The sequence below is a fragment of the Xyrauchen texanus genome, chromosome 7, assembly GCF_025860055.1.
Source record: "Xyrauchen texanus isolate HMW12.3.18 chromosome 7, RBS_HiC_50CHRs, whole genome shotgun sequence".
NCBI classification, from domain to species: domain Eukaryota; kingdom Metazoa; phylum Chordata; class Actinopteri; order Cypriniformes; family Catostomidae; genus Xyrauchen; species Xyrauchen texanus.
In genome coordinates, this window is record NC_068282.1 from 43,901,748 (window position 1) to 43,915,463 (window position 13,716).

The 13,716-nt window shown below is 37.9% G+C and overlaps 1 pseudogene; it reads left to right on the plus strand.

Moving 5' to 3' along the window:
- LOC127646273 (myc box-dependent-interacting protein 1-like) overlaps positions 1-12,687 on the plus strand; it is a 38,250-nt pseudogene extending 25,563 nt beyond the window's left edge.
- Positions 12,688-13,716: the final 1,029 nt, after the last annotated feature.

The window sequence follows — 13,716 nt, forward strand, 5'->3', positions numbered from 1 at the left end:
CCCAAAAACCCACAGAAAAGACTGTGTCAAGACAGCCAGCACTGAGAAGAGGTAACAACACAAATGTTGTGTGTGTGTGTGTGTGTGTGTTGTGTGTTTGTGTGTGTGTGTGTGTGTGTGTGTGTGTGTGTGTGTGTGTGTGTGTGTGTGTGTGTGTTTTGATTAGTTTTCTTCAACATTTGTTGCATTCATTTTTCACAAGACATGCTAACACTTAGATTCTTGGGAAACTTAACACAAACTTGTTTAAGTATGCATGAGACCATGTGCACATGCTGATATGAAAAATAACTACATGATTGGAATGTCTTTGAAATGCAGTACATGTGTGCTGTTGCATGGGAGTAATTTAAACACTGTCTGGCTTCAGTATTAATGTTGATCTGTGCTGCCACCTAGAGGTGAATTGCGGACAGTACACTCTTGATAGTCTATGTGCAGTGTAGTGTTCTGTGTCTTTACCTATGTGCTTTTCTATGCAGTGAAGATGCAGCCAACCACAATCTCTCAGAGTCTGGGTCCGACATCCCTATATCACCATCAAAGGTATTGCACCGTCATTCGACTGTATGTTTGACACATTGTCTGTGCTTATGGAGTGTACTGTATCTTTGAATGTGTGTGAAACTAAAGAAGCAGAGATGAAAACAAGCCCCTAAATTTAGTTTGTTGATATGACACTTTAATAATGTGTAATTGGCCTCAGTGCGGCATATCCTGATAAAGTGAATATAATAAAAATGGTGCTGGCTCGTTATGCTTTACTCTCAATGAGGTCACTAACTTTAAGCAGACAATAGAGGTTTGATCTTGTCTTTGTGTTAAAGGGATAGTTCATCCAAGAATTAAAATACTGTCATCATTTACTCAACCTCACTCAAAAGCCATGTATTATTTTTTCCCCCGTGGAACACAAAAGGTGAAATCTTAAAGAATCTTTACATGGCTCTTTCCCATACAAATACAGTTCATAGCAAGCTACAAAAAAGACTAAATAACCACCATAAAAGAAGTCCATACATCTTGTGCATATGAATTTGAAGCCATATGAATTTAAGTCACTAATTCTGATAATCTTCCCCTCTGACAAAGCTCTAAAATCTCATTTGTGCGCATATGCAAATATTCAAATATGGTGCATCATCGCATGATGGCAAAACGGCATTGGGTCTTACGTGTATCGCACGGAGCATGATGAACCAGTTTGAATATGCATGATGGAGAATGAGATTTGAGAGCTGCAACAGAGAGGAAAACACGGTATCTAATTACTTTAGAAGACTAGATATAGTGCACAAGTCATGTGAACTGATCACTTTTATGGCCTTTTTGAGCTAGTTTGGAGAATTACAGATGTGATCACTAGGAATTCTTGTTGTGTGGAAAAGAGCTGCATGAAAATTATTTAGCAAAAATTCTACTTTTGTAGTCCACTGCAAAAAAAATAACAGCAAGCAGGTTTGGAATGACATAGGAATGAGTAAATAATGACAACATTTTCATTTTTGGTCATTTTACTTCCAATCAAACGTAAAGCATGTTACGCAGAAAATCTAAATCATGAGCAATGCTGAATTGGTGTATTAATCGGCAGTGTGCTGTGTAATGTTTTTATTTATTTGTTTGTTTTGGGGCTTTTTACCTTTAGTGTAGATAGGGAAGTAGGGCTGAAAGAGTAGCAGCAGGATCGGGACATGACCCACCTTGAGCAAACCGCTCTTACACTGCAAAATTATTTATGTCTTATTTTCTTGTAAAAATATCTAAACATTCTTAAAAAAAAAGATCAATTGACTTGACAAGCAAAATGGCATTGCTTGTATTGTTTTCAGAGAAATCTAATAAAATGTAGTGACTTTTATGCCTATTTGCCAAAGGGGTAATACAAATAAGCTTAATTCATCAGGAAAACAAGTTCATTTTTCTTACCCCATTGGCAGACTTATTTCTCGTTTTAAGCATAAAGTTTGCTCATTTTAGTCCAATTTCTCTGAACGAATATTTAGATATTTTTTACTGGAAAACAAGAGAAAAATACTTATTAGGAAAAATATTTTTTTTGCAGTGTATATCCTGAGAATCTGCAAAGCCCATTGCTTCACAGCTGACATGCATGTGTGTGTTTATGTGTGTTTTTGCGGCAGTCCAGAGAAGGACCGCCGGCCATACGGTCCCCCAGGCCGGCCTCATCTCAAGAGGTTAAACAGGACAACATCATTAACCTGTTTGAGGATGCACTGGTGCCTGACATTAACCTTACAACCCCCTCACAGGTCAGAGGTCAAACTACAGCCCCTTTTCATATAAGCTCTCAAATGAAAATGTTGTTATCATTTACTCACACTCATGTCATCCAAACCTGTTTGAATTTCTGTCTGACATGCAGATCACAAAAGGCTACATTTGAATGAATATTGTAGTCCATCTCTTTTTAAAGCATTAAGCAGGAACCAATACCATATCATATCATAAAAATAGTTCATGTGGCTTGTGTATCAAATTCCAAGTCTTCTGAAGGCATACGATTATGCAAATATGAAATGTAAGTAAAATTTCAGTGAAAATCTGTCCATTGCATGTTCATGAGCGCTACGAGAGAAGCTCTTTCATTTTGAGGCTTGCATGTGAGAACTTCTCATTTGTCATTGTTAATGCTCCGACCCACCAGGTGGGTGTCAGAGGACAGGAGAGGTCAGGTCGGAAAAGGTCAGAGTTTAGGGTCAAGGAAATCAAGATGGCACTTCAGACGCATGCAACAAGTTGGCATCTTGGATATAGCTCTACAGACAAACCAGAGAAGACATTTCAGTGCATTTCCACAAATGTTTAAATATGAGTCATTCGTATTTGTATGTCTGTGTACATTTTCTTTTTTATAAGGAGACATCCTTCCTCTTTGCTAAGATTTTTTCTGTCAATTTAAGTTTTGGGGGACTGAAATGACTTCCTCTTGGTTCCGCTACTCCGTCTGTGCATGTATCCCATTTACGGCATGCATGTGATGCATATTAAAGGAATTGCTCACCCCAAAATGAAAATGAAAAGTCATAATTTACTCACCCGTACGTCATTCCAAACCAGTGGTTTTTCTAGGGTAGGAAGAGATAAAGGGCTTATTCCCCAGAGGGGCTTGGGCCAAATTAGGGGCTTGGGCCAAAACATCAGGGGCTCAAACGCCCCACCCCCCACCCCCCCTCGAAATGCCACTGTTCCAAACCTGTATGAAGTGTCATGAAGTGTCATTTATGTGACTGAAGGCATACAATATGTTTTAGTGACAAACAACAACCATAAATGTATTTTACAGTGAAAATCTTGGCTGTGCATCCATTTTATTTATTTTTTTTTTGTAATTATCTGTTTTCTTACTTCATTCTCTTATGAATGGTATTCCATTGTCCACAATAAGATCTCGTCATTTCCACTGAAACAGATGTTTCTCTCTCATGTTTGTATCAGAATGAATGGCTGTTTATGGGAGCTTTCTCCAGTACTCTTTGACATGTTGACAGATGTATTTACAGAATGTATCAGATGTATCACACTTAACTCTTTCATTCTGTGCTGCATAATGGAAGGGGGCTTCATGGGATTCATGGGAGGTAAGAAGTTGTTGCTGTGTTCGCTCAATTTTGATGGATTATTAGATCACTCTTGGCATAAACTTTATGATAAGCCATGAGAGTCGAATTAATCGTGGCAACGGGTTTGACACTTATACATTTTAAGTCAACTAATTACAATCAAAGCAACAGTTGCCGGATGTTTTGCACGATTATTCACAGTACATTGTTTGTGAGGTGGAAACAACCGAAAACCAGCAAAAAATGCCTTAAATTGTATAATGTTGTGTATATTTACACCGATCAGACACAAAATTAAAACCACCTGCCTAATATTGTGTAGTTCCCCTCGTGGGTTCATCTCAAATTTATCTTAGATTAAATTACTCAAATTAATGATCAGATCTAGAAAGTAAGTCATAAACAACAGTGAACACAACATCATAACCTTTTGCGACTCAGGATAAAACTTGAAGGTAATGGGCCTTATTCATGAAACGAGCAGACATAATTTTTTTTGTAAATTGTTAATAAATATTGTATCGTGGGTCAAATTACTCAAATTAAATCATTCGATAAATATTTAAATAAATAACTGAATACATAAAAGACATTTAAAAACCAAAACTATAAAATTATTCAATTAATCATTAAAACAAACCAATAAATGCCCCTTTTATTTCATTTAAGCATAACCTTTTGGTTGATTTTTTTATTTAAGTGTGAACTGTGTCATTTTCAGGGTTACGGTAATCTGCACATCACTAAAAAACAGAGGAGTGAAGTACAAAATGAAATGCAAGTTATTTATTTATTTATTTATTTATATAATGATGCAATGATTTTATAGTTGTTTTAATGATTTAATTATGCATTAAATTATTTGTTTAAATATATAAATATTTATGTAAATATTACATTTTTAGTAACTTGGCCCTCCATACATAAATCCATTCCATTTTGTAAGATCAAAATGTATGTAAGAATGGTTTAATGTACGATTTATACCAAAATTAATTCTGCTCATATCATGAAAAAGGCCCAATATGTAATTTTTTCCATGTTAAAATACTTTCTCCTATGCCAGCCTAATATACATAGACAACGATAAGCCATTTGTAGGTTGATTCCCCCAAAAAGTGTAAAAACTGTGGCTCTGTGGCACTATCAAAATATTGCAATGATTGTTTGAGCATCCCGACCATGGGTGCATTTCCCAAAAGCATCGCTAGCCAACTATAGTCGCATGTTCCATCGTTACCAACATAGTTCAACGATTTGATGTTTCCCGTAACCATAGTTCCAACCATGGGCGCCTGCAGGATTTCATCTGAGGGTACGCTCAGAAATCTGCCTTGTACAACAGTATGAGTCCGAGGGCATGCTCCCCCGGGATTTTTTTTTTGCAAAAACAACACCAAAGTGTTCAATTCTGGTGACTTTGAGAAAGCATTTTTTTCTTGAGTATGAGTAGCGTTCATGTAATTATTGGCAAAAGCATTTCTTCCAGTAATCGTTCAGAACAGACATGTTCTCATGCTAAAAAAGCAAAATGCACCACAAGAAATAGAGTAGAATGCAGGTGTCTCGAGACGTGTTTTTATCAGTTGACGTTAAAGCGGCTTGATGCAGTTGTCAAAAGACATCCATCTAGCGAATGTTTACATGGAAAACGATTGAAAAACCTCTCAAAAAGACAGACTTTTGTCTCAGTTGATTCTATTTTACTGTGTGAGAAACCACTCCAAATGATTCCGTGAGAGAGCGGACCGAACTTATTATACCGAATCACGAATCGATTCAGACAGATTTGTAAGCCCGTTTGGCCAATTTACTGAAAACAAAACTACTCAAAAGAATGATTCACAAATTGGTCATCGTTACTTCTTTTAAACTGCCATAGGACACACTTTATGATTGATTACATATTCTGAGAGTAAATATTTCTCATGTCAGTTGGAAATGGTACGCACAGTGCCATACATCTGCCATCCATACAGCTGCAGGCACCACTGGTTCCAAACAATTGCGAAGTTGTGTGGTTGAAACTACAGCTCTCCTCCTGTGGTTACTGGTTAGAAGCATAGTTTCTTGACTTAATTGGTGAAACTTACCTAGCTGCATTTGGGGTATGGAGAACGCTGATTACTAGGCTAGGGATCGATGCCTTTTTCACACATCAGTAATCAGAATATTTTCCCAAAGATTATAAATTTTTTTATATAAGTAGGGCTGCTCAATGCACAATAGTCTTTGTGTTTTCAAACATTATTTTCTATGAAGGTAAGCAGACACCGGCAAAGCTCAGCATCAACATTCTGGAGTGCCACGGAGCACAACTCGCATAGTTTTCCATCAAGTCCTAATTCAAATTATTTACTCAAGTCATTACTGGATGTTATATTGTGTATATGTATCTTTCATAGAGCCTATACAATATATTTTCAGTTACAAGTATGTTTTGTGGTTTGACAGCTTGAATGAAAGCTATTCAAGGCTACATACAGAGAAATTGCATAATAAATGTCACCATTTCTAATCGTTCAGTTTGCGCAGTCACTCCAGTTTCAAATACTAAACTACACATCAACATCACTTTGTTCATTCTTGAAGTACAAAACCTTCGTAACTTTGGACTGACTTCTGCAGTGTTGCATCAACTCGTCATCTGTGTGTGATACCGGTGCTTAGTGATGTCCAGTTCATGAACGAATTGTTCTTTTGAACCGGTTCTTTTTAGTGAATGAGATGAACTAGTTCACAAAATCGGAATGAATTGTTTGAAACGGTTTGCGTCTCGAGTCAACACTGATCCGCAAGTTACTCTATCTTAACCTGTCTATCGGATGTGCCTGACAAAACCGGCAGTAATATGATCCTAGAACTGGTGATATCTTTTTCTTTGCAATTAACCTCTACAACTAGTTCACAAATCGGACTGAATGCTCTGGTCACAACAGCTCTCGAGTCAACAGTAAAATGAGTCGCTCATAACAGTTCTCGGTCAACAGTAAACTGGTCCGAGGACAGCAGTTCTCGAGTCAACAGTACACTGGTCCGAGGACAGCAGTTCTCGAGTCAACAGTACACTGGTCCGAGGACAGCAGTTCTCGAGTCAACAGTACACTGGTCCGAGGACAGCAGTTCTCGAGTCAACAGTACACTGGTCCGAGGACAGCAGTTCTCGAGTCAACAGTACACTGGTCCGAGGACAGCAGTTCTCGAGTCAACAGTACACTGGTCCGAGGACAGCAGTTCTCGAGTCAACAGTACACTGGTCCGAGGACAGCAGTTCTCGAGTCAACAGTACACTGATCCGAGGACAGCAGTTCTCGAGTCAACATTACACTGGTCCGAGGACAGCAGTTCTCGAATCAACAGTACACTGATCCGAGGACAGCAGTTCTCGAGTCAACAGTACACTGGTCCGAGGACAGCAGTTCTCGAGTCAACAGTACACTGGTCCGAGGACAGCAGTTCTCGAGTCAACAGTACACTGATCTGAGGACAGCATTTCTCGAGTCAACAGTACACTGATCCGAGGACAGCAGTTCTCGAATCAACAGTACACTGATCCGAGGACATTAGTTCTCGAGTCAACAATACACTGATCCTAGGACAGCAGCTCTTGCGTCAGCAGTACATTGAGTTAATCACAGCAGTTTGCGAGTCACCAGTACATTGAACTGAGTATCGCCTCTTTCAGACACAATGCTGAGAACTGCTGATCAGTGAGAAGCTGATGAGCATGCGTGAACCGAGGACTTGAATGAGGGGGTGAAACATTTCAGTCGAGAGGTGTAAACAAATTTTACTATTGAGTATTGTGCATTCGGATTATATTTGATGTTGTGATGAGCTGGATCATAGTTTCTGTAAAAAAACATGAGTTAATTAAGACTAGTTTAATCACTTTTTATGCTTTAAACATGTGTAGAACATTTGTATATCGGTGTAAGATCACTGAATGAAACACTGATGACAATAAACACACTTATTATAACTTAATTAAATAAAATGTTATAATCAGCAATATGCCCTTACATATGGATTTATTAAATGTGTTTGTGTGTGTATTCTACGACGCCGGCATATTAGCATTATATATAGTGACGTCATTACGTGATGACGTAAAGAAACTGGTGAATCGTTTTTTTAACCAGTTCATTGAATTGAACTGTCCGAAAGAAAACGTTCATGGAAAAATTTAGAACTTCCCATCACTACTGGTGCTTTTCCAATTCGCAATCCGGATTCAGTAAATGTTATATCACCCTCTTGTGGTCTCCCAGCACTATTACACCAAATTGTTAAACAGAGGCCAACTGAGTGAATTGTAAAGCATGCAAATTAGGATTCTAATTCAAATGTCTGCTAATTGTAATATATCGATCAAATAACGTGCCAATCAATAATCGATGTATCAAAAAGTTTTGACATCCTTACTGATTATACAGTGCATAAAAACACGGACACTTCTTTCATGTCTTAATTACATGCTATAATTTGACATTCATTCAATCTTCTCAGAAATGATTACTCCACCCCCTGCATAATGCCAATTAGACAGCTCTATATTTTTGAACCAACGTGTTTCGAAAGACGGATGTGCGACATTGTTACTATGGTATTGGGAAACTGTTATGACTGGCTAGTTAATTTCTCCAACGATGCGTTGTACTATGGCAGTTAAGCAGTGAGTTACGCCATTTTACGGAAGACGCACCCCAGCCCTAAATAGCAACACTGGCTCAACCAATGGCATGAGTTTGGGGTGGGATCATCAGTTTGCCCAACCAATAGTTTGGGAAACTTGTTTTGAAACAGTCATTATTTGTGCAATTCCATTGGGTGGTGCTAGTGGCACAGCAACTACACACTTTAACAATAATTGATGTGTCTTCCCATCCCTGCCTTGATTCACTTTGTTCCGTGAACCTTTGGTGTTTCTTGCCATTTTGTCCTGCCTCTTCCCCCCCGATTTTCTACCCAAAATCCAATATATTTGCCCAAAATTCAACAAACAATCCTGGCCTACCCCCTCCACCCTGCCCCAGCCTGAGCAAATCCCAGCTGCAGACCCATCTCAACAGTGGAACTCAGACAACAAAGCTCCTGTGCAGAATTACGGGCAGCCGGATGAGCCTCCAAACTGGAATGATCAGATCACGCCTGCTGTGCAGCCGTATGAACAACCCAGCTGGGATGAGCAGGAAAGTGCATCTGTGCAACCAGGCTGGGTCAATGAAACAGCTGTGCCTGCAGAGTCTGAACCTACGCAGCCACACTGGGAGGATGGGTGTAAAGCACTGGGGCAAGGAAGGGTCCCAGGTAGGGCAAAAGCAGGATGAAGATACAAACTGGGCCTGTGGCACTGCCCAGACTTGGGAGTCTGAGCAGCCTCAATGGGAGGAGATTCAGAGAGTGTAAGAGGAGCAAGAATCCAGATGAATTCTGGGTGTATTTGGGGAGTATTGTGGTAGTATTGGGATGGTTTAGAAGCAGATATTGTTATTCTGTGGGTCTATGTGATTTTCGGCATACTGCGTGCTTCCTATATACCCAGCTTGAAAAGACCAGTATGAATTTCCATTCTGGTCTTGGCTGGTTAGTGCTGGTCTTGCATAACCTTGCTACATAAGCTAGTGACCAGCAATGCTGTCTTTTCGGCAGATTATAACAGGTTTGCTTTGTTTTTCAGTTTTTGATAAAGATATAGTTGCTCAGTTGTCATAAACGGTTTGTCTTTATTGTTTGTATTTAGAATGAAGCTCCAACAGTGACAAATGGCTCATCAAATGCAGAGCTCCCTCCCTCTTTACTGTTTAAGGTGAGTCGTGTTAGGAACCCAACTCATTAGCTCTTTTCCAAAACTTTGTGAGCTGCCATGCTGACTGACTACTGCTTTCAAGCCATCTAACCAAAATGGAAGTGACTCATTTGAAATACTTTATATATGCAGCACATTATTGCAAAATTACTCACATGAAACACGCAGGAGACTCAATTCATAATTGCCTAAAAAATACATAAAAATGAACAAATATTGGGTAAAATTAGGTTTGATTTACAATTAACTATATTTATTTATACTTTTTTGTATTAAATGAAATAGAAGTGCATTTATAATCAAGATTTCTATCAGTTGGCTTGTCCATGCAGGTTAGATTTGATGCTGCCTTTTTAATTTGGCCAGAAGGCCTTTTATTGTTGCTTAATTTTTGGAACAACCCTCATGTCAGGATATTGTCTTAAAATTATGCCTTTATCCCTTCAACTATCCCTAAATTGTAAAAGTCCCAAAAACAAAAGCCACCCATATGTGGAACCATTTGAAAGCTTAGAATCTGAACTTTTCAAAGAATACCATCACTTTTGCATTTATGTTACAGAAAATAACAAAATAAAGCCTTAGAAAATGAGTGCGACCTAGATGTATGGATGTAGAAATATGCATATGAACAATTTTTCACTGCATTTAAATGGAAAAACTCATAGATCAAATGAAAGCTCTCATTCTCAGCAATGGGACTGTACAGTTTATTTTGTATCTAAGACAACAAAGACAAACATTTCATGTCTGCTCCGATCACTGCTTTTGTAAGCCCCAAATTAGCCAAAAACTCCACATCAGCTCTTACCTTAGGCTGTTTTCTTAAAGGGATAGTTCACCCAAAAATGAAAATTCAATCATCTTTTACTCACCCCTGTGTTATTATAACCCTATATGACTTTCTCTATTTTTTCTTAACACAAAGGGAGAAATTGTGAAAACAATTTGGTGCTTAGTGACGTCATACAATGGCAGTTTATTGTAACAACCTCAAGCTTTTAGTCCACTGTATGTGTGTAAGGTCAGCATTTTAAAAAATGCACCAGAGTTGAAACGGGTTAAACTGTTTTATAGGTTGGCAGTTCACCATGTTTTAGGACAGAGCTATTGTTTTATTTGTAAAGTAAGTATATAGTTGTAGTGCCTTAGACAGGTTTAGACTTACATGGTGTTTTATTCTTGGTAGGTGAAAGCAGTGCATGACTACGAAGCAACAGACAATGATGAACTTGATCTGAAGGCTGGTGACATTGTGCTGGTGATTCCCTTTGCCAATCTAGACGAACAGGTCAGCACTGGCACACATGCTCAAACATAAATGCACACTCATGCCAATCAGACAATTAATTCTGCTCTTTCTCTCTCTCTCTGTGTGTGTGTGTGTGTGTGTGTGTGTGTGTGTGTGTGCAGGATGATGGCTGGTTACTGGGCGTAAAAGAGTCCTACTGGCTTCAGAATAAAAACCTCCTAGTGAAAGGGGTCTTTCCTGAAAACTTCACTCAGAGACTGTGAGCGAACAACCCTCTCAGACACTGTTTTCTCACCAGTCTACTGAGAAATATATTAAATATATTTAAAAAATAAGGGCTTCTCATGCAAAGTAAACCAGCTATGTTCTACTTTGGTGCCTTTAGTAGAATTGCTGCAAAAATACATTAAAAAAGGTTTATGTACAACGATATGTTGCTCTAAATGCCATTTTTACCACGTGATGTGGATGCAACAAAAATGATCCCAGATAAGCATGAAGACTTTATTGATCTTTGTCTTTGGGCTTATGGGCCATTTTGGGAAGTTTAAGTACATGAAGTGTCCCCTAGATTATTTTTAATCAACTGACCGATACATAAATGACATGTGTTTCTGTTCATATTTTCTTGTTGAAAATCCTGTTTCCCACAAAATTGTCACAATACAGAAGCTAAATGGGTCGCTAATGCAGTTTCATGTTTACTGTAAAACCGAAAATGCACCCTTTTTCCTGTTTTTTTCATTATTTCATTTTCTTGTCTACTGAATATTAAGATGATCTGTCCCTTCACACCATCATTACTTTAAAAATGTATTTCAAAAACTTTGTTCGCCAGCAATGTGGTTTTTTTTAACTGTATGTGGAGGGCTCTTCTCAACCTGTCTCTTCCACAACATATCACAGTGCTTTTATGATCAATACTTTAATGATATTTATGTTCTTTCTTGGTTTTGTTGTGTAAGTCTTCAAGTATAAGACACCAAAGATTAGAGAAAATTGTATGGGACAAACCACTGTCTGTAGACTGTATGAACAACAGTTTGCTTGAAAATGTTTTGCAATGTATTGTAAAACAGACGAGCATTTAAATATTTTGTCATGGTTGCATGGATATCTTATTGATGTTTTAGATTGGTGCATAAATGTTTTACTCTTATTTAAAGTGTGTGGGGGGGGTATTTACCTGTGAAAATGTATTCTGTGATACACTGATGGCAGGTTATATTTGGTTTTACTGTCTGATGATGTAATCTAATGGAAAATATGCTGAAGAACTTCTTTGCCAAACAAGTATAGATCTCCCATTTCAAAAAGGTCATGTTTTCCACCAAAGATTTTGCTTCTAATATGTGAACTTGTGAATTTTACTTACATTGTGAGTTCTGACATTGTCATTCTATACCGTGTAAATCTGGAGTATATATCCTCTTCTGTCTCCTACCTGTTTACATACCAGAGCAATCATTTTCTTACCTCAGCGCTCTATTTGAATCAGATTTGAATATTGAAATTGAAATCAGGCATTTGAAATGAACAACCAGCTGCAGATGGTGTCTATATATTTTTCCTCCTAACAAAAATATGTGAATGTTCTTCAATTCTTTGAAGGTCTAAATGATGAAGACTCTAAGATTGGGAAAGGAAATTAGTTAAAGAGAAGTGTTTTTTTATGTTAATGGCAGATTGTTCGCACAGAGGAGAATATTCATTAGAAAATCACTACTGACATTAGTTCTATCGAATCCTACACTTAAGGCTAATAAATATAAAATCATATTTATTATCTCTTTAAGATCCACCCCACAATACATTACAGATTAAAGGACTTTATTCATCTCAAAACATCCCATTTGACAATTTGTGAAAATTCTGATATACCACATGAACTATAACCATGTTTTACCAAGAAGGAAAAAATGTGTCCTGGAGTGTTTTGGTAGTTTATTATGCCCTTAACATGCTGTAACTCTGTGAGAAACTGAAACCTGTCTGGCAGCCTTTGAAAAGCATATTCAAATTAAAATCATACTGAACAATAATCTAGCATCTTTTCATTCATTTCATGTAAAAAGTAATGTACTTTTTGACAGGATCACAAGGATCCATTCACATTTCAAGGGCCCTAAATAAAACCTTTTTTGTTTCTTAATACTTCTACTGTGATTTCACTGGTGGCTCCAAAGGTTTGGCTGAAAACAGCAAACTATTGACAAAACTTTCAGTACCATTTTATTCCTTGTCCAACATATATTTCAGGCCTATATCTGCAGTATACAAAAGACCAATATCAAAAACTACTAACAGATAGAACAAACCCCCAACCTCCCCTGGATTCCTATTTGCATTTATTGTCATGGAAACTTTGTGGGCACAGATGAGAAATGTTTGTTCCTGGGCTCCATGGCCACCTATTCTGTTAACAAAAACATAGTTTACAGACTTAATTAGGGTACAACTATGGCCTAGTAAGTGCTTAAGGTGAGTTCCCAGGTCAGTTTGCACTCACCTTATGTACTAAAAAGAAACAAAGAGGGGGCTTTTAGAGATGTACTGTAGACCTGGCTGTTAGTAGCTCCTCTGAGTGCATACTCTTTTGATTTTAAGCATAAACACAAACAAAATGCTGAACATAGAAAAAGAGAGAAAATTGTGCAGAAATGAAAGTTATAAGCAGGAAATATATGGAGGAGAAGGAGAGGATTCAATACTAGATTTTCACATTTCCTCAAAAATTGTGAGAGGCACTTCTCTGTGCAAAAATTGCCGCCACAATGCCAGGGCACTGTTGTGCAGTTTCTAGAGTGTTCTGGGACGTTACTAGGGTGTTTCTAATGTAAAGACCACCCACAAGTCTCTTTGATTTTATAGTCCATAGATATAGCTTGGGTCCCTCCTTCAATGTAAGTATATAGGATTTATTCAACCGCTTTATCATCTACCAAGCAAAAATACAAATCTCTGATTGCTTAGAAAAGTAAATATGTACCTCTCCTCAACAAGCCACACAATTTGAGGTATCATTCATGTTACTAGCACAAACGATGTGGGAGGATTTACATTCCGAAGTT